Consider the following 24,753-nt stretch of genomic DNA (forward strand, 5'->3'; position numbering starts at 1 on the left):
TAAAATTGACAAATCCTTAGCTACACCAACAAAGACAAAAAGAAGATGCAAATAAATAAAATCAGAAATGAGAGAGGGAACATTACCATGGACCTTGAAGAAATAAAAAAGATCGTAAGAGGATACTAGGAACAACTGCATCCCAACAAACTAGACAACTTAGATGAAATGGACAATATCCTAGAAACACACAAACAACCTATGCTGACTTGAGAAGAAATGGAGTACCTCAACAAACCAATCACAAGTAAATGACAACAAACCAATCACAAGTAAAGAGATTCAATCAGTCATAAAAAAACCTCCCTACAAAGAAAAGGCCAGGACCAGATGGCTTCACAGGGGAATTTTAACAAACATTCCAAGAAGAATTAATACCAATCTGCTCAAACTCTTCCAAAAATTGAAGATGGAACACTTCCTAACTCATCCTATGAAGTCAACATCACCCTAATAGCAAAGCCTGATGAAGATACTACAAGAAAATTAAAACTACAGACCAATCTCCTTAATGAATATAGATGCAAAAATTCTCAAAAAAACACTTGCAAACTGAATGCAACAGCACATTAAAAGAATTATACACCACAGACAAGGAGGTTTTATTCCATGTGTATGACAGGGCTGTCTGAAGCTGTTATGGACCCCAGAGAAGGCCAGGTTCTTTTAATCCGTTCCTGTGGGTGCAGAACTTTTCAATAGGTAATTTCAATTAAGATGTGACCTGCCTCATTCGGGGGTTTTAGAGAAATGTAAATCAAAACCATAATGAGATATCATTTCACACCTACTAGAATGGCCACTATTTAAACAAACAGGAAACTACAAGTGTTGGAGAAGACGTGGAGAAATAGGAACGCTTACTGCTGGTAGGAATGTAAAATGGTACAATTGCTGTGGAAGACAGTCTGGTGATTCCTCAGAAAACTAAATATTGAGTTGTCCTATGACTTGGCAATTCTACTACCTGGTATATACCCAGAAGATCTGAAAGCAGGGACACAAACAGACTCTTACACACCAATGTTCATAGCAGCATTATTCACAATTGTTAAAAAAATTGATAGAACTATATGAAAAGGAAAATCAGGGTTCTGGTAGACCCTCACCAGAGTAAGAGGCAGAATAATAAAGAGAGGCCATAAAAAATTTGAATTGCAACTGCCAACAAGCTTGATCCTAACGCTATTATTTTTGTCAAAAGATGGAAACAATCCAACTGTCCATCAACCGATGAATGGATAAACAAAATGTGGTATATACATACAATGGAATATTACTCAGCAGAAAGAAGGAATGAAGTCCTGAAACATGTGACAACATGTATGAACCTTGAGAACATAATGCTGAGTGAAATAAGTCAGACACAAAAGGACAAATATTGTATGATTTCACTAATAAGAACTAGAGTACGTAAACTTATAGTCATAAAACTTAGAACATATGTTACCAAGAAATAGAATGAGGATAGAGAATGGAGGGTTGTTGCCTAATATGTAAAGAATTTTAAACAAGGCTGACCTTAAATATTTGGAAAAGAATAGAGGTGATGGTAGCTCGTTATTGGGATTACAAGTAACAGTCCTGAATTGCAGGTGAAGATGTTTAGAGTCATGTATGTCACCAGAAAGAAAGTTAAGGGTTAAAATATGTGATTGTATAACACAGTGAATCTTGTGGTGGATGATGTTCATGATTAACAATACAAATATAAATTCTTTCATGAACTAGTGCAAATGTACAACACTTGTACAAAGAGTTTAAATCATAGAATGGTATGTAGGGAAAAAAGTACCTATTGCAAACCATGGACTATAGTTAACAGTAATATCATAATATTCTTTCTGCAATAGTAATAAATGTACCACACCAAGGCTAGGGATCAATAATGGGGGGGTTGGGGTTTACTTATTTTGTGTTTATTTTTTTTCTTTTTGGAGTAATGAAGATGTTCTAAAATTTATTGTGATGATGAGTGCACAACTAGGTGATAATAATGTGAAATGCTGATTGTATACTTTGGATGGATTATATGATATGTGAATGTACCTCAATAAAATTTGCAGTTTTTAAAAAAATTTAAGCTCCAGATAATTGCCATTTTCCAACAATAAGTTAACAATTAAGTTAACAACATAGCATGTATTATATCAAAATGTAATGCTATTATCTGTAGAAAGGTTCCTTCCAAAAGATTTTTGCAGAGGGTTGCAAAATCAGCTCTTGCAATATATGTAAATATAAATTAAATGTATAATACACACACACACACACAATCTTTGCCACCACTATGTTATACGTTTGTCTTCCTGTTAAATCCACTTGTGCAAATACTATAACTCTTTAAATGTGTGGGAAACAGCTTGCTAAACTGTCTTCCAAACTTCTGCAGAATCACCTGGGATACTTTAAAAAATATAAATTCTAGGCCTCATTCAGATTCATTAAATGAGAGTTCCAGAAAAGGGTCATGAGAAGTGGCAGATTTTAGGGAAAAGGTTACATTTTAACAGATAAAGCCAAATTACCCTACAGAGCATCTCTACCTATTTCCAAATTCACAATTAGCATTTATGAGCAGTCTTAGTATTAACATTGGCTTTAATTTTTTTTTTATATTTGATGGTGTGACAATGGTAGGTACCATACTGTTCTTTTAATCTCCAGTTCCCTAATCATTAGTGAAGTTTAGCAGTTTTTTTTATGTTTTTGCCAATTCATGTATTATTAGAGAATTGTCTGCTGGTGTTCTTTACCCATTTTTCTCATGGGTTATATGACTTTCTCTGGGTTATGAGACTTTCTCTTATTTTGCTGGGAGCTTTTTGTTGTTGTTCTTGTTATTGTTAAACATATATCATGTATAACTTTTTTCCTTTGTGACATAGAGCATGATCTATTTTTGTTAAAGTTTTATTATATGTAAAAATAACGTGTAGCTATTAGGATCAAGCTTGCTGACAGTGCAATTCAAATTTTTTTATGGCCTCTCTTTATTATTCTGCCTATTATTCTGGTGAGGTTCTAACAGAACCCTGATTTTCCTTTTCACATAGTTCTATCAGTGTTTGCTCTGTCTCTCATTCAATATATAGAAGCTATACTGCAGACACCCTCAGGTTCATGATGAAAACTTCTTGGTGAATTGCTCCTCAGTTCATATGAAGTGGTTTTCTTTGTTCCTTCTCATCTATTTTGCCTTGAAATCTATTTCCTCTGATTATAAATACTGCCTACCCATTTTATTTTTGTGAATATTTATTTCATTCAATTACAGCTCCATCACTTACCACTATGAGAACTTGGTAAGTTACTTAACCTTGCTTGTGCACCCAGTTTCCTCTTCTTTAAAAATGAAATAATATTATTACACATTTCATAAAGTGCCTAGTCAAAAAATATGAACTAAGTACCTACAGTAAGTCAGGGACCATTCTAGGGAATATAGTGTAAATAAGATCAAGTCCTTGACCTGGAAAAGCTTACATTCTAGTGAGAGATTCAGACAATAAATCATATTATGCCAGACAGATTTAGATGCTATAATGAAAAAGGGAGGCAATCAGATAGTGATAAAAGTATTTCAGAGAGAGTGGTCAGGAAATGTTTCTCTTCGGAGATGACATTTGATCTGAGATCTGAATAAAATGACTAAATGAATACAAATCCCTGAGATGCCAAAGTGCTTGGTGTGTTGTGAAACAGCAATATACCCAGTGTGAGTAGACCAGAATGACTGAGGAGGGACAGGGTAGTGAAAGAGGTGGCCTGAGAAAGCCAGGTCACAGAGTGCTGACCTTTCAGGCCATACATTGCCAGCCATCTTAACGATTTTGAATCTTATCCTAGTTATGATGGTTTTTGAACAAGGCCAGTCATGTAATTTAGCTTAACACTTGAGAAGAATCACTTTGGCTGTTGTGCAGAAAATAGCTGGAGGCAGGGGGAAGGGAGTGTGAAAGGCTGGCATGGAAGCAGGAAGGCCGGTCCAGAGCCTAACGCAGTAGTTCAGGTGAGAAATGACAGAAGTGCGACCGATAAATCTTTTTCTTTCTCTCTCTCTCTCTCTCTCTCTCTCTCTCTCTCTCTCTCTCTCTCTCTCTCTCTTTCTTTCCTTCCTTCCTTCCTCTCTCCCTCTCTTTCTCTCTCTCTCTCTCTCTTTCTACCTACCTACCTACCTACCTACCTATTACCTACCTATTACCTACCTACCTATCTGGAATGTAGGTTTTTTTCATTAAAAAAAAAAACAACAAAACAAAACAGAGTCATCACCCCAAAGAGCACTGTATGCTTCAAAGCAGCAGTAATCAAAAGGCACGTATGTATGACATACTTCAAGCAAAACAGAAACTAAACATTAAAAAATACAAGGTGTTATTTAAAAAGATGTTGAAGTTAATATGGGCGTGGTTATAAAAAAACTATTTTTTTTTACAATTTTATTTCTTTACCTTTAATAAGAGAAGGAGTAATGGTGTATTTTTATGAGCTGTCTTGTAGCACTTGTCAAAAACCTTTACACGACCTAACTCAGTTTGCTAAAGAAAAAACAGATAGCTAAAGTACAGTTTAAAATTTTCAGTTTTAGTGCTTCCACATTTTTTAAGACATCTGGAGTTCATATGCCAAAAAGAGAAAAAAAAAATCTCCATTTCTCTTAGCTTAGAAAAATCCTGTAGTTATCTACCCCCAGGCAAACCCAGTCTACAAAAAAAGAATACATTCAAGATATTCTAAAATATCAAGGACACAATTTGTTTGGGATCATCACAATAACCTTCTTCCTAAAGCAGATTAGAAATCAAAAATAAATGCAAAGGTCAATATATTAAAATAAAACAGTATTTGATTTAAATTATTGCTCATTAGGAAGTAGAATGAATAGTCTCTGGTTAGGGATGCTAAGATTAGTTAGAAATGTTGAAACATCGGTATTTAATATATAAAACTTCTTGGATTCAAATATATTCTAATGAAAAGTTTTTAATAATCACACAAAAAGTGTTCCTTTGTATCTTAGCCACCATTTAGCTTCGCATGATAAAGAATGGAAAAATTGTGATTGAATTAGATTTTCAATAATATAAATTGTATCACAGATGTTGAAGTGTTCCTTTAAGCTTTAATGTTTCAAAGTCATTTCTATATGAAATATTAAGGAGTGCTTACAGAATCTTTCTATTAGAAGGGAGAGGAGACACTGAAACTCCATTTTTAAACAAAGACAACATAAAAGAATATAAAACGGTATGATAAAACATTTTAGTATTAAATAGCACAATTTAAATACCAGTTATATACTGTCATTAGTTTTCCTCTTAAAAAAAATCAGTTCCTGGGCTTTTAGATATGTTTTCTTTTTAAAAAGAAAAAGCATCCTTCTCACTGTCATACATTTGGTCCACATCCACACAATTTGGTAATCTACTAAACATCCACCGCTCTTCTTTAGATTACTCCAAGGCCAGTTTGTGGTGCGTGAGGCATCCATACTCCACAGTGGCACAGAGGGTCTCTGCCTTCTTGTTGAGTAGAAGGAGTCCACCCAGTCCTGAGACAAAGACTAAAGGAGGATGCAGCTTTTTCCAGTTCTAATATTTGTTCTACTGTGACCACAACTTTTTTTTTTTTTTTTTTTTTTACAAAGCTTACATTCTATATTTCCTTTTTTTTTTTTTTATGTCCCATACGTGTACCTTTGAGCCTCCTCTCCTCCATCCTCAGATCCCATCCAGGATCATCCTTGGCATTAACTGTCATCTATTTAGACTGACTTTTTTTTTTTTCAATTGTGGAAACATATATATAGCCTAAATCTTCCCATTCCACTCCTCCCAGCATTACATTAGTGGGATTAATCACATTTAGAATGTTGCAATGCTATCATCTTCCCACCATCCATTTCTAGAAGTTTCCCTTCAACCTAAAGAGAAATCCTACACTTACTTCTTAACTCCCCATTGCCCCTTCCCCCACTTTTTTTTTGAAATAAATTCAAAGTTATAGGAACAGCTGCAAAAACAATACTAACCCCATACACAGAACTCCATCATACCCTGACCCCACTCCCCCGATAGCTCAATCCACCAACTTTAACATGCTGTCACATCGCTGTTTCTTTCCCTATCTATCATCCATCATCTACTGCTCTGTCTTCTGAACATATGAGAGCTAGCGGCACACATCCTTGAAAATACACTATAATTCACGTATACACTTCCCATGAACAAGAACATTCTTTTATGCAATCCCATTAAGCGCAGCTAAGAAGTATAAGAGATTTGACAATGATACAAAGCTTACATTCTATATTTCCTTTACCTTATGTCTCAACTGTGTCCCTTTGAGCCACCTGTCCTCTATCCTCCAGTCCCATCCAAGTTCATCCTTAGCATTCAATTGTCATCTATTTAGACTTCTTTTTTTTTTTTTCAGTTGTGGAAACATATATACAGCCTAAATCTTCCCATTCCAACCCCTCCCTAGCATTCCATTAGTGGGATTAATCACATTTAGAATGTTGTAATGCTCTTTCCCACCATCCATTACTAGAAATTTCCCTTCACCTCAAACAGCAACTCTACACTCATTTCTTAACTCCCCATTGCCCCTTCCCCCATTTCTCTTAACCCAAACTCTACATTTCATCTCTATGGTTATATTCTCTGATAATTTCTTTGTGTTTACTCTGGGGCTTAAAATTAACCTCTTAAATCCATATTAATCTTGTTTTTCTTTGATACCACTTTCACTTCAATAGGACACATAAACTATGTTCCTATACTCCTCCATTCCCCCACCTTTATATAGTTGTCTAAAATTACATATTTTACATTGAGTTCAAAACCACTGATTTGTCATTAGAGTTTGTGTATTTTATATCATGTAGGAAGTAAACAATGGAGTTACAGTTCAAAAATTGTTGACTTCTATTTGTATTCCATTGTGGTTGGAGAATGTGCTTTGAGTATTTTCAATTTTTTTTTTTAATTTCTTGAGGCTTGTTTTATGTCCCAGTTTATGATCCCTTCTGGAGAAAGATCCGTGATCACTAGAGAAAAATGAGTGTCCTGGTGATTTGGGATGTAAGGTACTATATATGTCGGTTAAAATTCTCTGTATCTCTTTCTCCTTTCTTTGTTTCTCTGTTGGTAGGGCTCCCTTTAGAATCTGAAGGTAGGGCAGGTCTTTTATTGGCAAAATCTCTCAGCATTTGTCGTGAAAAATTTAAGGTCTCCCTCAAATTTGAAGGAGAGTTTTGCTGGACAAAGTATTCTTGGTTGGAAATTTTTCTCTTTCAGAATTTTAAATATGTCATGCCACTGCCTTCTCGCCTCCATGGTGGCCGCTGAATAGTCACAGCTTAGTCATAATGTTGTTACCTTTGCATGTGGTGAATTGCTTTTCTCTTGCTGCTTTCAGAACTTGCTCCTTCTCTTCAGTATTTGAGTCTGATCAGAATATGTCTCAGAGTGGATTTATTTGGATTTATTCTATTAGGAGTTTGCTGGGCATTTATGCTTTGTGTGTTTATATTGTGTAAAAGGTTGGGGAAGTTTTTCCCAACAATTTCTTTGAATACTCTTTCTAGACCTTTACCCTTCTCTTCCCCTTCTGGAACACCAATGAGTCTTTAAGTTTGGACATTTTATTTTATCTATCGTATCCCTGAGATCCACTTCAATTTTTTCGATTTTTTTCTCCATTCTTTCTTTTGTTCTTTCATTTTCTGTTCTGTGGACTTCTAGGACACTGAGATGTTGTTCAGCTTCCTCTAGTCTTGTATTGTGAATATCCAGAGTCTTTTTAATTTGGCCAACAGTTTCTTTTATTTCCATCAGATCTTCTATTTTTTTATTTACTCTTACAATGTCTTCTTTATGCTCTTCTAGGGTCTTCTTTATGTTGCTTATATCCTGGGCCATGGTCTTCTTGATATTCTTTAAATCCTCTGCCATGTTTTCGTTCCTCGATTGTAGTTCTTTGATTAATTGTGTGAGGTATTCTGTCTCTTCTGATATCTTGATTTGTGTGTTTGGAGTTGGATTCTCCATATTGTCTGGTTTTATCATAAGCATTAACATTTTCTGTTGTTTTTGGCCTCTTGGCATTTGCTTTGCTTGATAAGTTTCTTTCAAGTTATAAAAAAAAAATACCTAATTTTTCAGAAACACAGTTTGGTGGCGTACACTTTCTCTAACTAACCAGCAGATGGCGTCTGTGAGTCACCTATATCCCTCAAGTCAGTTCTCCACCTTGTCCCCACGGTGTGTGGGGCGATGATTCTTGTGGGGTTCAGCTGGAGAACTCAGTTTGGGTGTGTTGCTGGAGCCGTCTGCCCTGAATGTGGGGCGTGTGTACGGGTGGCCAGGGAGGAAGGACAGCTTTAATATTCAAATCTCCCAGGTTCCCGGAGATTCAAGGCCGCCCCAAGAGAATAAGCCTTCATTTCATTTCAGCCCCAGACCCTCTCTCTCGCTGTCCCACAAACCACTGGACTTGGCGTAGTGTCCCAGGGTTCTCTGAGCAGGTCCCCCCGCCCAGCCACGATCCTCCAGGACCTCTGCCAAGGGAATGCTGTGCTACATCACCAGTGCACACCGTCCCTCAAAGGAAGCCCCGGGCCGCTGGGCCGTGCTGGGGCACTTTCAGCCTGATGCAAAAATGGCCGAACGGAGCATCTCAACACCCCCCTCCTCGCACAGTTCCTCCTTCCTAGCTCCGGGACAACTGGCGGGGCTCTGGGCTGTGAGCACGGCCCCAGGCAGGAGTTTATCCAGCCTTTCAGGGAGTCAGCTGCTAGCCGCGGAGTTTCTTTCTGCTTCTGGCTCTTCCCTCCGTTCCCCCGGCCCCAAGGGTATCTGCAGCAGGCTATCTTCCAGGCCAGATATTGAGAGGCCAGCCCAGCCCCCTCTTGCTGTTTTTTACTGCGTGGTTCCCACTATCGCAGCTGCAGTCGCTCCTGGGTTTTTCCCTTTTTTTTTTTTTTTTTAAAAGAGCCAGTCAGTCTCCGAACGCAAAACCCTGGCTTCCCTAGACTGCCACGTGGCTGTGGGTCTTCCAGCCAGCTTACTCACTCATTTCAGAATGCAGACTCCCGGTTTCACCAAGTATACGGCCCCTGGGAACTAGTACACCTCGTCCAGCTGGCGCATCGCTGTAACCAGTATTCTGGGTCACTTTCTGGTTTTTATCTAGTGTTTTTCACGGAGGTGTTTTTTTGCCCTGTCTCACCTAGCCACCATCTTAGTTTCTCCCCGTGATCACAACTCTTAATGCTTGGAGGGGAGAGGCACTTCTCTTCTCTATCCAAGTAGTGCACCTGAATTAATGCAATACTTTTGACCATGCATTGATTTACAATTTCCTGAAGTATTTTAGAGTCTTTTTCTCAGTACCCAGTGCTCTGTTCTGGTTGCTGGTGAAATGCTGGAGAAAATGACTCCCCCACCACCTTTACTCCAGGAATGTCTTGTAAAGCTTTAAGAATGTTTGCTCTTTTCCTGCAAAAATACCTGGACTCTCTTCCATGATGTTGAGGCCCTTAATTGCAGCAGCAACTAACAGGAAGGAAAAGCAGTGACCTTGGCTGGAAAGTCTCTGATGGTCAATTATGAAAGACCTGCCACAGCAGAAGCCCCAACAGAAGCAAGTGAATTCTCCATGTTTGCACTAAGATCAATATCATCAATACTGACTCCATAATGTTTGGTGATTCCTTAGCCAAGCTCTCCTTTTTGAATCCTTTCTGAATAGCAAAGCAAGCAGCTGTATCTGCGAACACAATGTCCCCTCTCTTAGAAAGGAATGGCACTGACAATTGTGGCAAATCTATATGAGTATATAATGGCTTCTTCTGTCTTCATAAATTTTACAAGGCAGTCTTCCAAATATAAATGCACATCAAACGTGCCATGAACAACTCTAGGTCCACAAGACCCCACATTGATATGTGTGAACTTTTTCTATTACCATGGTATCACCTCGGTATCTTTTTTTCCCTTTCAGTTCTGCTTTTTCGTTGTACTTGTTTCCTTTTGTTCCATTCCCCCTCTACTGTTTTGAACTGTATGTGCCATTTTTATTTTGCTTTAGTTACTCCTTTAATTCCCTTTGCTTCTCCTCTCACTCCCAAACACACATCCATGCTGGCTTTTCTGTCTCCCTGTATCATCTAGAATTAGCTCCACCTTGATGTGAAAATAAATTCAAATTTATTATTTCTGATCAACAATTACTCAGATCCATCAATGTTTTACTGATTCCCTTCTTCACCATTATTTTTGACAGCTTACTATTTCTTTTTTAATGCAATTTTATTGAGATATAGTCACACACCATACAATCCATCCAAAGTATACTATCAATGGCTACCAGTATCATCACAGTTGTGCAATCATCACCACAATCAATTTTAGAACATTTTTATTACTCCAAAAATAAGAAGAAGATAAAATAAAAATATAAAAGAAAACTCAAAATACCCCAACTCCTTTATCCTCCTCTACTGCTGACCCCTAGTACTGATATGGTACATTCATTACTGTTGATGAGAGAATATTAAGATATTACTACTAATTATAGACCATAGCTTGCAATAGATACATTTTCTCCCAAACACCCCTCTATTAGTAACTCTTTGTAATAGTGTCAAACATTTGTTCTAGTTCATAAGATAACTTTTTAATATTTGTACTATTAATCAGTCATCATCCACCAGAAAATTTGGTGTTATACAGTCCCATGTTTTCACCTCTAATTCTCCTTCTGGTTCAAACATGACCCTAAACTGCCCCTTTCAACCACATTCACTCACATTCAGCACTATTAATTAAACTCACAATAATGTGCTACCATTACTTCTATCCATTTCCAAATGTTTAAGTTCAACCTCATTAAAAATTCTGCACAGATGAAGCAACTGCTCCCCATTCTCTAGCCTCATTCTATCCCCTGGTAACCTATATTCTAGACTTTTGTCTATGAGTTTACATATTATAATTAGTTCATGTTAACGAGATCATACAATATTGGTCTTTTTGTGTCTGACTGATTTCACTCAACACAATACACTCAAGGTTCATCCATGTTGTTGTGTGCTTCAGGACTTCATCCCTTCTAACTGCTGAGAAATATTCTATTGAATGTATATACTACATTTTGTTTATCCATTCATCAGTTGATGGACACTTGGATCATTTCTATCTTTTGACTACTGTGAATAATGCTGCTATGAACATTGGTGTGCAAGTGTCTGTTTGTGTCCCTGCTTTCAGATCTCCTGTATACATACCGAGTAGTGGAATTGCTGGGTCATTTAGTTTTCTGAGGAACCACCAGACTGTCTTCCACAGCAGTTGTACCATTTTACATTCCCACCAGCAGTGAATAAGTGTTCCTATTACTCTACATCTTCTCCAACACTTGTAGTTTCCTGTTTGTCTAATAGCAGCCATTCTGGTAGGTATGAAATGATATCTCATGTGGTTTTGATTTCCATTTCTCTAACAGCTAGTAAAGATGAGCATCTTTTTGTGTGCTTTTTAGACATCTGTATTTCCTCTTCGGAAATATGTCTATTCGTGTTTTTTGTCCATTTTCTAATTGGGTTCTTTGTCTTTTTATTGTTGAGTTGTAGGGTTTCTCATATATTCTGTATATCAAACCTTATCAGATAGGTGGTTACCAAATATTTTCTCCCTTTGAGTCAGCTGCCTTTTCACCCTTTTGACACAGTCCTTTGAAGCACAAAAGTATTCAGTCTTGAGGAGGTCCCATTTATGTATTTTCTTTTGTTGCTTGTGCTTTGTATGTAATCTAGGAAACTACCTCCTAACACTAGCTTTTGATGATGTTTCTCTGTATTTTCTTCTAGGAGTTTTATGGTATTGGCTCTTATAGAGGTCTCTGATCCATTTTGAACTAATTTTTGTATAGGGTGTGAGACAGGAGTCCTCTTTCATTCTTTTGGATATGGATATCCCATTCTCCCAATATGATTTGCTGAAGAGACTGCTCTGTCTCAATTGACTGGATTTGGGAGCCTTGTCAAAAACCAACTGACCATAGATCCGAGGGTGTCTTTCTGAACTCTCAATTCGATTGCACTGTTCAATATGTCTTATCTTTATGCCAGTACCATGCTGTTTTGACCACTATGGCTTTATAATAATGCTTTAAAGTCCAGAAGTGTGAATCCTCCTACTTCATTCTTTTTCAAGATGTTCTTAGCCATCTGAGGTCCCTACCCTTCCAAAAAAATTTGATAATTAGTTTTTCCATTTCTGCAAAGTAGGCTGTTGGCATTTTGATTGGCACTGCATTGAATCTGTAGATCAATTTGGGTAGGACGGACATCTTAACGACATTTAGCCTTCCAATCCATAACCACAGGATGTCTGTCCATTGATTTAGGTCTTTTAAAATTTCTTTTAGCAATGTTTTGTAGTTGTCTGTGTATAGATCCTTTACATCCTTAGTTAAGTTTATTCGTAGATACTTGATTCTTTTAGTTGATATTTTAAGTGGAATTTTTTTCTTGATTACCTCCTTGGATAGCTTATTACTGGTGTATAGAAACCCTATGGATTTTTGTGTGTTTCTCTTGTATCCTGCCATTTTTCCAAACTCATTTATTAGTTGAAGTACCTCTGTCGTAGTTTTTTGGAGATTTTACAAATATAGGATCATTTCATCTGCAAATAATGCGTGTCTTACTTCTGCCTTTCCAATTTGGATGCCTTTTATTTCTTTTTCTTGCCTAATTACTCTAACTAGAACTTCTAGCACAATAAAATGTTGCATAACTGTGGTGACTGTCGGCATCCTTGTCTTGTTCCTGATCTAAGAGGGAAAGCTTTCATCTGTCACTATTGACTACAATGTTAGTTGTGGGTTTTTCATACATGCCCTTTATCAGTGTTGCGGAAGTTTCCTTTAATTCCTGCCTTTCGAAGTGTTTTTATGAAGAAAAGATGCTGGATATTGTCAAGTGTCTTTTCTGCATCAATAATGTGGTTTTTCCCTTTCGATTTGTTGATGTGTTGTATTATATTAATTGATTTTCTTGTGTTGAACCACCCTTGCATACCTGTAATAAAACCCCACTTGATCATGCTGTGTAATTCTTTTAATGTCCTGTGGATTCAATTTGCAAGTATTCTGTTGAGGATTTTTGCATCCATATTTATTAGAGAGGTTGGTCTATAGTTTTCTTTTCTTGCAGCAGGCTTTGGTATTAGGCTGTGTTGACTTCATAGGACAAGTTAGGTAGTGTTCCATCTTCTTCAATTTTTGGACGAGTTTGAGCAGGACTGGTATTAATTCTTCTTGGAATGCTTGGTAAAATTCACCAGTGAAGCCATCTGAACCTGGGCTTTTCTTTGTGAGAAGATTTTTGATGACTGATTGAATCTCTTTACTTGTGATTGGCTTGTTGAGGTCTTCTATTTCTTCTCAAGTCAATGTAGGTTCTGTGTTTCTAGAAAATTCTCCATTTTATCTAAGTTGTCTAGTTTGTTGGCATAGAGTTGTTAATAGTATTCCCTACTTTTTTTTATTTCTCCTGGGTCTCTGAAAATGACTGTCTCTCATTTCTGATTTTTTTTTTTTAACTTTCTCAGTCTAGCTACAGGGTTGTCAATTTTATTGCTGTTCTCAAACAACCAACTTTTGGTTTTACTGATTCTCTCTACTGTTCTTTTCTCTATTTCATTTATTTCCACTCTAATCTTTGTTATTTCTTTCCTTCTGCTTGCTTTGGGATTAGTCTGCTGCTCTTTCTCCAGTTTCTTTAGTTGTTCAGTTGGGTTTTCAGTTTTAGCACTGTCTTCCTTTTTAATATAGACATTTAGGGACATAAATGACCATCTCAGCACCACCTGCTGCATCCCATAGGTTCTGATATGTTGTGTTCTCGTTTTCATTTGTCTTGAGATATTTACTGATTTCTCTTGCAGTTTCTTCTTTGACCCACTGATTAAGAGCACACTGTTTAATCTTCATGTATCTGTTAAATTTCCAGATCTCTGATCGTTACTGATTTCCAACTTCATTCCACTATGATCAGAGAACATACTTTGTGTAATTTCAACCCTTTTAAATTTATTAAGACATGCTGTGGGCTCCAGCATATGGTCTAACCTGGAGAATGTTCATGAGCACTTGAGAAGAATGTATATCCTGCAGTTTTCATGTACAATTTTCTATATATGTTAGCGCTAATTCACTTATAATATTATTTAGGTCCTCTATTTCCTTATTGGTCCTCTGTTTACATGTTCTATCTATTGTAGAACATGGTATGTTGAAGTCTCCCACTATTATTGCAGAGATGTCTAATACTCTCTTCAGTTCCTCCAGCATTTGCCTCAGATATCTGGGACATCTTGATTAGGTACATAAATAATTATGATTGTTATTTCTTCTTGGTGAATTGCCCCTTTTATTAATATACAGTGTCCTTTTTTGTCTCATAACATTTTTGCATTTAAAATCTATTTTGTCTGATACTAGTATGGCTACTCCAGTTTTTTGTGTTTACTGCTTGAGTGGAATATCTTTTTCCATCTGTTCACTTTCAACCCATTTGTATATTTGGGTCTAAAATGAGTCTCTTGTAAACAGCATATACGTGGATCATATTTTTTTTATCCATCCTGCCAATATGCATCTTTTGATTGCAGAATTTAATCCATTAATATTCAATGTTATTACCATAAAAGCCATCCTTCGACCATTTTATCTTTTGGCTTTCATTTGTCAGAACTAGTATTTTTTTCTCTTTTTATCCTTTTAGGTACCCTTACTGATAATCATCACTTCTATACTCTCCTCCAAGCCTCTCTCTCCTGTATTTTTTTTTTTTCTTTCAGCCAGCAGAACTTTAAGCATTTCTTGCAGGGCAGGTCTCTTGTTAACAAATTCTCTCAGTTTTTGTTTATCTGTGAATATTTTAAGCTCTCCCTCACTTTTTTTTTGTCTTTTTCTTGCTCTACACTAATCTTTTTTTTCCCAACTTGTTATAGTCACTTTTATTTCAACCATTTTTCTGTAATGTTTCTTTTTTTCCATTTTTTTCAATCGTGAACTTTAACATATATACGTAACAGTGATAACTTGCAATGTACGATTTCACAAGTAGTTAGAGAGCAAATCTCAAAGAATGTCATGGGTACATTTCCACCAACTTCAGCCATTTCCATTAATGTAAAATATAACATACAAACAGAAAGGTGTCATCTCTCAATGTATAGCTCAACAAGCAGTCATATAGGTAATTTAAAAAATTGTTATGGGTTACAGTTCCACAATTTCGGTTTTTTTCCTTATTAGGCAATACAAGGTATGTACAGAAAGGTGAAGACTTTCAAGGCACAATTCAATGAGCAGCTATAGAGCAAATCCCAAGGGATTCTATAGGCTACAGTGTCACCATGTCATTTACCTCATTCCAGCCATTCCAACAACCCAGCATCCAAAAAATATATACATAATTATATAAAATTTCAGTATTCACAGACCTTTGTTCAATCATATCTTGTTTGTTGCTACTCCTTCCTCTCACTTAATCTCTTTCTCCATCTTCAGGGGTGTATAGGCAGTGAGCACCCTAACTTGTTCCTATTAAAAGGGGGTGTTGACAGTATGGGGAAGGGGGCCACATCTGATAGTTGATCTTAAAGAGGCTCTTGCCGCTGGGTTTTAGGACTTGTCTGGTATAGGAACACTCTAGTGGATTTAAGTTTCTGAAAGATAAAACTTAGTGAGTGCATCTTTTATAGAATATCAGGTAGGGACCTGGCTATTTGGGAACTACTTTTGGTAAGGGCATGGCATGCTGTGGCCAATTGGGATGTCTAGCTGGAGCTTGCATAAGAGAATCCTCCAGGATAGCCTCTCGACTCTATTTTCTCCCTCACTTTTGAAGGACAGTTTTGCTGGTAAAAAATTCTCGGCTGGCAATTTTTCTCTTTCAGTATCTTAAATATATCATACCACTGCTTTCTTGCCTCAGTGGTGTCTGATGAGAAGTCAGCACTGAGCCTTATGGGGCTTCTCTTGTATGTGGTGAATCGTTTTTTTCTTCCTGCTTTCAGGATTCTCTCCTCTTCAGCATCTGTCTGGTTAGTATGTGTCTTTGAGTGTAGGTCTGTTTGAATTTATTCTATTTGGAGTATGTTGGGCTTCTTGGATTTGCCTATTTATATCTTTTGTAAGAGGTGGGAAATTTTCAGCCACTGTGTCCTAAAATATTCTTCCTGGCCCTTTACCCTTCTCTTCTCCTTCTGGGACACCTATAATGTGTATATTTGTGTGCTTCATGTTGTCAGTCATTTCCCTGAGATCCATTTCAAAATTTTCCATTTTTTTCTCCATTTGCTCTTTTGCATGTTCAAGTTTGGTTGCTCTGTCTTGTAGTATGCAGATCCTTTCTTCTGTCTCTTTCAATCTGCTGTTGTGTATCTCTAGTATATTTTTAATTTCATCTACAGTATCTTCTGCTTCTGTAAGACCTGCTATTTTTCTATGTAATCTTTCAAATTCTTCTTTATGCTCTTCTAGTGCATAAAAACTCTTCCAGTGTTTTTTTTAAAACAAATACCAACATTTTCAATTTATTTTTAAAAGTCCTATTCATCTTTAGAAAACACATTGAAAAATACTGTTTGTTCTAATAACTTAATTTAAATTCTTCAAGCTTAATGCTTGGGTTTGTTCCAAAACATCACATCATATTATTGAAAAGGACCTAAAAACTGAAAGACTGAAAACAGCAGGATTTCCAGATACACCCTTGTGAGAGCATCATCCTCAGACTTCGTAATAGCATATTCCTGAACTATTCCTGACGTTCACATTTTGGGGAACAATTTTCTATTTTTTGCTCTTTGGCAGGGAATGTGCTGGAGACCAAAAGTATTAGTCATTCTTATTTTTTGTTCTTATGTGTGATTAAACTGCTTGATACAAAGCTATCTTTGGCATTGTTTGAATAGTTCCCACTCCACTCAGCATTTGGATGGGGCTTTAGTGAAGCCAAAATAACCAGTCCTGTTATATACTTTGTTTTCCAGTAGAAGCCCACTGTACCACTGTGGGAAAGAGGCAAGGCCAGTTAGAGATGCAGTGGTTACAAGCCAGGGGAACTGACCTCAGCTTTTTTTTTTTTTAATGTTTTTTTTAGCCCCTTATTCCCCCCTATTATTTATATATTTTTGTCTTTACTTTATTATTCATCTGCCCATACACTGGATAAAGGGAGTGTCCGTCACAACATTTTCATAATCACATGGTCACACAATAAAAGGTATCTAGGTATACAATCATCTTCAAGAACCAAGTCTACTGGATTAGAGTTCAACAGATTCAGGTATTTCCTCCTAACTATTCTATTACACTAGAAACTAAAAAGGAATATCTATGTAATGCATAAGAATAACCTCCAGAATGACCTGTCAACTCTATTCAAAATCTCTTAGCCACTGATACTTTGTTTCTTTTCTTTTCTTTTAGTCAGGAAAGTATTCTCAGTCCCATGGTGCCAGGGCCAACCTCATTCCTGGGAATCATGTCCCACGTTGCCAGGGAGATTTACACCCCTGGGAGTCATGTCATGTTGGGGAGGGTAGTGAGATTATTTGCAGAGTTGGCTGAGAGAGAGAGGCCCCATCTGAGCAACAAAAGAGGTTCTCTGGGGGTGACTCAAGCACAATTATAAGGAGGCTTAGCTTCTGCTTTGCAGGAATAAGTTTCATAAGGGCAAGCCTCAAGATCGAGAATTTGATTTATTAAATTCAGAGTCCCAAATGCTTGCGAGAATATCAGGAATTCCCCAGGTGGGGAAGTTTAATGTTTCCACATTTTCCCCCAGTCCCTCAAGGGGACTTATATATTTCTAATTTTCTACCAAAAATACTCTGGGATGTGTTGGGATATTACCTTAACCTGTACAAACCAACAAGATCTGACTCCCTATTCAAGGTTCCATGTAATTATGTAGTTTATATAAACTGACCAGACAGGTTAAATTAGATGGGTATTACAGACGATACACATTTTGAACCAAATAAACATCTCTTAAATAACAGTTAAAACTAAGGTATACATGTGACTTCTGTACGAGCTTACAATCTAGGAACCTTTACAATAAGCCTTATTGAACATTCTGTAATCCTGCATCGTCGATTGCCCAATTTCTACCCACATTTTAACCCCTGATAACCTATGCTCTTGAATTCAATGCTCAGCATTTGCTCATTATAGTTAGTTTATATTAGTGAGGACTTACAATATTTGTCCTTTTGCTTATGGCTTATTTCAGTCAGCATAATGTCCTCAAGGTTCATTCACCTCGCTGCATGCTTCACAGCTTCACTCCTTCTTGCAGCCGCTTATTCTGGTTTGCTAACACTGCCATTATGCAAAATACCAGAAATGGATTGGCTTTTATAAAGGGGATTTATTAAGTTACAAATTTACAGTCCCAAGGCCATAAAAGTGTACAAACTAAAGCATCAACACAAGGATACCTTCAGTGAAGAATGGCCAATGGCATCCAGAATACCTCTGTCAGCTGGGAAGACACGTGGCTCACATCTGCTGGTCCAGGGTTGTGTTTCAGCTCCTATTTCTCAATTCCTGTGTCCTTGTTTCTTTCTCCCAGGGCTTTTCTAAGCATATGGGGATTCTCTTTTGGCTTCTTTGGAGCAAACTCTGGGCTCCATCTCTTAGCTTAGCATCTCTAAACATCCTTCTGTCCGCATCTTCAAGCATCTCTAAGCATCTCTGTTGACTTCCTCATGTCTCTTAAAGGACTCCAGTTATCTAATTCAGACTCACCCTGAACAGACGGGGTAACGCCTCCATGGAAATAATCTAATAAAAAAGTCTCACCTACAGTTGAGCGAGTCACATCTCCATGGAAACAACCTATTCAAAAGATTAATAAGTCTGCCCCCATAAGATTATATTAAAGAACATGGCTTTTGTGGAGGACATAATACATCCAAACCAGCACACTGCTCAATATTCCGTTGTATGTATACACCACAATTTGCCCTTCTATTCACCCAATGATGTGCCCTTAGGCCACCTCCATCCATTGCAAATCATGAACAGTGATGCCATAAACACCAGTGTACAAATGCTTATTCATGTCCCCGATTTCAGTTCTTCCAAGTATATACCAAATAACGGGGTTGTAGGATCATATGGCAACCCCATACTTAGCCTTCTGTGGAACCACCACACTGCCCTCCAGAGGGGCTGCAGCATTCTACTTCTCTACCAACAGTGAACATGTATATCTCTCTCTCCACATCTTATCCAGCACTTGTATCTTTATGCTTATTTTTTAAACAGTCTTATTCACACACCATCCATTCCATCCTAAGTGAACAACCCAAAGCTCCCAGTATAATCACATAGCTATGCCTTCACCACCACAATCTATATCAGAATATTTCCCTTTCTTCTGCAGAGGAAGAAAAAGAAAAAAATTAAAGAATAAAAGAAATTAAAAAAGGAGAAACAACAACATCAAGAATCCCATACCCCCAACCCCTTATATCTCCTTCTTATTGACATTTAGCTTTGGTATATTGCCTGTCACCATTAATGGAAGAATATTACAATGATACTGTTAACTATAGACCCTAGTTTGCATTGACTGTATCTTTTTCATATACTCTCCGATTTTCAACACTTTGCAATGGTGACATTCACTTGTTCTTCCTCATGTAAAAACTTTCCTATATTTGTACATTTAATCACTGTGCTGGTTTGGATGTATTATGTCCCTCCAAATGCCATTATCTTTGACACATCTTGTGTGGGCAGGAAATGTATTGGTGTTGATTGGGTTGGAGACTTTTGATTGGATGTTTCTATGGAGATGTGATCACTCAATTGAGGGCAAGATCTTTCACTTGATACTTTCCATGGAGGTGTGGCCCCACCCATTCAGTATGGGCCTTGATCAGTTTACTGGAGCACTGTATAATAGCATGGCTTCTCCTTGCAGCTTATAGTAAAATGAGAGCAGAGAGAGATAAACTTAGAACTGAACTCTTGGGTTCAAAGAAACCAGCAACTGATGGTTTGGAAAATTCTGGGCTTCCAGGGGGTGGAACCCCAGAAGCTACAGCCCAATGTGAGGATTTAACCAAACATGGAACCCAACTGCCATTCCAGTAGAAGCTAAAATTGGAAATGGAGTTGTCCAGAAAGGGTTTGTGGAAAGTCCTATTGTCTGAAGGCTTTGACCCATGTGCTTCATGTGAAGCCAACAGAATTTTTGCAAGATCTTTATAGATGGAGCTGCTGCTTGTCTGGACTGGAGGAGACAGACAAGGAACAAATTGAAGGAAAAATTTCTTCAAAGACAGAGCCATGGAAGTTGAGGTCTGGAGTCAAGAGGTCTTGGGTTGGGAGAGAGGAGTGGCCCACACACATAGAAAGGGTGAGTTTGCCCCAGAGGTTGAGGGTGGGCCTTCCACCTCGATGTTCAGGAAAGGTGTTGCCACCTCAGGCCTCAAGGAGGGTGAGTACACTCCCAGGGAACTGGGGAGAGCCACCACCCCACTGTTCTGAAAAGGTTGAGCCTGTGCCTGGAGATGGAAGAGAATCCGGGTGCTGACCCAATGTATGAGGATGGTGGGCCTGAGATGGTGGGGCCGAGAAGGTGGTCTCCCCAATGTGTGGATATGTTGGAGCACTCACCCACGTTTGGAGAGGAAAGGGCTACCACAAAGGCCCTTAGGAAGGGTTAGACTCCTGCTCTCTCAAGCCCCAAGGATGCAACGTCATCCTGTAAATGACTCTCAGACTGAAATCTAATGGAGTTTGCCCTGTGGGTTTTAGGTACTGTTTTGGTCCTGTGAACCCTGTTTTCCTTTCAGTTTCTCCTTATGACAATGGGAATGTCCCTCCTTTGTATATTGGGAGCAGATAACTTGTTCTAAGTTTCACAGGTACAGAGCCAGAGGGTAATTATGCCTTAGGACAAACCACGCCTGTAACTGATTTAATGGGATCTTGTCCTTAACTATTGTTACTGAAATGATTTAAGTTTTTGTGATACTGTGATGGGATGAATGCATTTTGTATATGAAAAGATCATGTCATTTTGGGGTCCAGGGGGTGGAATGTGCTGGTCTGGATGTATTACGTCTCCAAAAACATTAACTTGGATGCAGTCTTGTGTGGGCAGGAAACATATTGGTGTTGATTGGGTTGGAGACTTTTGATTAGATGTTTCCATAGAGATGTGATCACTCAACTGAGGGCAAGATCTTTCATTGGATACTTTCCATGGAAGTGTGGTCCTGTCCATTCAGCATGCGCCTTGATTAGTTTACTGGAACACTATATAAGCTCAGACAGAAGGAGCAAGCTTGCTACAGCCAAGAGGGACATTTTGAAGAATGCACATGAGCTGAGAGAGGAGCTGCAGATGAGAGATAGTTGAAGATGGCCATTGAAAGCAGACTCTTGCTCCGGAGAAGCTAAGAGAGGACAAACACCACAGGAGCAACTGAGAGTGACATTTTGAAGAGGAGCTGCAGCCTAGAGAGGAATGTCCTGGGAGAAAGCCATTTTGAAACCAGAACTTGGAGCAGATGCCAGCCACGTGCCTTCCCAGCTAACAGAGGTTTTCCGGATGCCACTGGCCATCCTCCAGTGAAGGTACCTGATTGTTGATGTGTTACCTTGGACACTTTATGGCCTTAAGACTGTAACTCTGTAACCAAATAAACCCCATTTATAAAAGCCAATCCATTTCTGGTATTTTGCATCCTGGAAGCATTAGCAAACTAGAACAATCACCATCTATGGTTTCTTCTTAATATCTTTCATCTCTTTAGCCATCTTTTGAAATTTTTTAATTTAGGAGAGTTGACTATCTTTAATTAGTTGTTCCAAATTCTGAATTTCCTCATTTTTAACTTGATCGTTTGGTTTGGCTGTATCTTCTTGTTCTTAATATGTTTTGTAATTTTTGGCAGGTTTCTGGACATCTGATTATCTTGATATGATTATTATGAAAGTTGGCTTCCCTCTTGCTTAAGATTTTGTTGTTGATAGGGTAAGCGATGAAGGTTCCCTTTGGGACTTGGTTCTTCAGTATTTTACAGCCAAACCAGGTCCACCATCCCACACAGGGGGTGCAGACTCACACTAAAGGCCCCAAAGGAAGGGTCAGGAAAGTAGCTTCTCAGACTATACTTTCCCATCCTTTCCAGAGGATGGCACTCTTAGGTGACCTATTCCCCACAGCCCTATAAAGGTAAGCCTTTTTTAAAAATCCCTCTGTCCCGTTTCCACAGCAGGTGGGGATAAAGGCCCCGCGATGCTTTGAGTGCCTATTCAGAAAGAACCAAGCCTGTGGGTCCCCACTACCCTATTTCACTGGTCAACAGTTGGGTTAAGACTGTTCCATGTCTCCTTTTTTCTCAAGGGGAGGGCCTCCCTGTCTCTCCCAGACTACTGCAGCCTGCCAGACAAAACCCAGGCATACTTGGGGCTGTTAGCCTCAGGGGTGGGGAAAGGGCACCTGGGGCTGCAGTGGAGCTCAGTCACTCGCTGCAGCTTCTCTGTGGAAATAGTGGAGGTGCAAGCACCCTGGGCTCCTGTGTAGATAGGTTCAAAGCTGCAAGACCCAAAGGGTCACCCCTTTCTGCTAGCAGCTGGAACAGGACTGTGCTGCACCACCCACTTTTCCTGAGGGGAGGGCCTCCTTTCTCTCCCAGCCCACTGCAGCCATCTAGATGAGAGCCAGAAGTGCCCAGATCTGCGGGCCTTGGAGGTGGGGGTTGCATGCCAGGCACCCTGGTGCAAATGAGTCCCTCACCATAGTCTCTCAGTTTGTAGAACCAATTGAGCTGCCAGCTCATCAGCTTCCACATGGAAAGGCTAGGCTAGGCTGTGGAACTGAGAGGGTTAACTTTGCTGGCCAAGAGTATGCCCAGGACTGTACCCTGTCTGCCAGCCTGTGGGGTGGGGATGGGCAATGGGAACCACAATGGAGATTAATCTCTTGCTGCAGCCTCTCAGTTTATGGGATTAATGGGGCAATGAGCTTCTAGGCTGTGGGACCAAGAGGGTTAACTTTGCTTGCCCTCAGTTGGAGTAGGGACTGTGCCAGCTGGCTAGAACCAAGCCATCCCACCGCTGTTGAGCTCAGGAGGAAGGAGGGGCAGGCAGAGGCGGCCCAGGAGGTGCCAGGGCTGAGTTCACTCACCACAATTTCTCAGTTGTAGTTTCTCCATTTTTTCACCCAGGTCTTCCATATATGCTGCAGTGGTTCTTCCCTGGTTTCCCAAGCCCCAGAACCGCTGCTTTGGATAGTTCCTTCTGGTTTTCTAGATGCTTTTGGTGGAGGAGTGAGTTCTGCCTGTCCTTATTCCATCATCTTCCCAGAAGTCCTCCTCTTACTGTTTCTTTTAAGGTTCATTTTTCTTCTTGGAGTATATCCATTAAAGGACCCATGGCCCCTAGCCTTTGAGTCCTTTGTCTCTAAGTTCTTTATTTTCCCCTCACTCTTGAAAAACAGTTTAGCTGAGCATAGTTTGATGGTTATTTTTCTTTAGCATTTGGAAAGTAACTGCTTCATTATCTTATTAAAACCACTGTTTTAATATTCTTGTTTTTTCACAGGTAATTTGCCCCCCACCCCAAGACCTTTTAGGATTTTCTATTTATTCTTATTATTCTCAAGTTTTACTCTGATTTGTCAAAATGAGTTTATTTTTGTTTATTCATCCTCAGTATTTAGAGAGCTAGCTCTCCTTCTTTAGTAGTGGGAAATTCTCAGCCACTACTGCTCCAAAAATTGCCTTTCCTACATTCTCTAGTCTCTCTCTAGAATTCCTATTAAACAGCAACTTGAACTTCTGGATCTGTCCTCCCTGTCTCTCAACATTTCTTTCATCCTGTTCCTTTATCTTTGTGCTACATTTCCAGAAGAGAATGCCCCAGTAAGATCTTTCAGCTTACTAATTCACTCTTCACTCTTCAACTATCAACAATCTACCATTCAGGCCCTTTAGTAAGTTCACTGTTTAGTGAGTTCATAATTCTATTTTTTCATTTTTGGATTTCTAATTGGAATTTTCATAATTGCCAGTTGTTGGTTAACTTCCTATTCTTGTTTCATTGATGAAATTCCTTTCTTTACCTCTGTGAAGTTAGGAAATACACTTATTTTAAAGTCCTTTTCAGGCTGTCTTATTATACATATTTTCTCAAATATAACTTCTAATTGTTGAATTTTTTGCCTATCTTTCATAATCTCATCTCTCCCTTGATGTGTGGTGATTCAAAAAACCACCCTGAATTTGAAGTTTTGTCATTTTAAAAACAGATTAATGATGTTATGTGAAAATATCTCAATAAAATTGCATTAAAAATAGATTGATACTTTTTTCTATTTCTGGTTATGTAAAGCTTTCAAGATTACATTTATTTCTTTAGATTTATCATGATTAGTAAGAGTAAGCAGATATAATGGTTACAGAGTTTCTTGTCTGAGGTGGTGAAAAAGCTGATAACAGACGGTGATGAAGGTGCCACAAAATTGTAAATGTGATTAATGCCATTGAATTGTACACTTCAAAATGCTTAAAACGGGAAATTTTACCACAATAAAATTAAAAAGCTAGCAGACAACTTTAATTTTTATATATTATTTGTTCTCTTTTAAAGAGTATCCTGTGGCAAAAAATGAATCGTCTGGTTATAAGCGCAACT

The 24,753-nt window shown here is 38.4% G+C and overlaps 1 protein-coding gene and 1 pseudogene across 1 annotated transcript in view; both read right to left on the bottom strand.

The window, feature by feature from the left end:
* Nucleotides 1–24,753, bottom strand: part of LRRC58 (leucine rich repeat containing 58) — a 53,581-nt gene that overhangs the window by 22,614 nt on the left and 6,214 nt on the right. The gene's annotated exons all lie outside the window — the stretch shown is intronic.
* LOC119509776 lies at nt 5,329–22,823 on the bottom strand (annotated as a pseudogene).

Source organism: Choloepus didactylus, chromosome 1 (genome assembly GCF_015220235.1).
Source record: "Choloepus didactylus isolate mChoDid1 chromosome 1, mChoDid1.pri, whole genome shotgun sequence".
Classification (NCBI taxonomy): domain Eukaryota; kingdom Metazoa; phylum Chordata; class Mammalia; order Pilosa; family Megalonychidae; genus Choloepus; species Choloepus didactylus.